The sequence below is a fragment of the Egretta garzetta genome, unplaced genomic scaffold, assembly GCF_000687185.1.
Source record: "Egretta garzetta isolate BGI_Z169 unplaced genomic scaffold, ASM68718v1 scaffold215, whole genome shotgun sequence".
Taxonomy (NCBI): Eukaryota; Metazoa; Chordata; class Aves; order Pelecaniformes; family Ardeidae; genus Egretta; species Egretta garzetta.
Window position 1 is genome coordinate 1,386,319 of NW_009259719.1, and position 328 is coordinate 1,386,646.

The 328-nt window shown below is 50.0% G+C and overlaps 1 protein-coding gene across 1 annotated transcript in view; it reads right to left on the reverse strand.

Moving 5' to 3' along the window:
- The window catches only part of PLXNA1 (plexin A1), a 109,596-nt gene that overhangs the window by 27,780 nt on the left and 81,488 nt on the right, over window positions 1-328 (reverse strand). The gene's annotated exons all lie outside the window — the stretch shown is intronic.

Below are 328 nucleotides of genomic sequence, written 5' to 3' on the forward strand. Positions count from 1 at the left end.
AGACCAGCCTCGGCAGCCCAGCAAACGAGAAGCCAATTGCTGTGCAATTGCATGCACTAAATTAAACAGAGGTGGGGAGGCCGGGAGAGGACAGGGAGGATGCCAAGGATGGGTTCTGCATGGGGAAACAAAGCCAAGCAAGCAGGCGATGTCGGACAAGCCTGCTAGAAACGAGCAGCCGGTCAGGCATCAAACAAACTCAATTGAATAAAGCAAGTGCTGTAGAAAATGACAGCAGCGATGATATTAATATAAATATTGATATTAATGTCAGAGGATGCAGTAACCATTGGGCAGCCGGTCTGCATTCGTGTCTGCTGCCACGGGG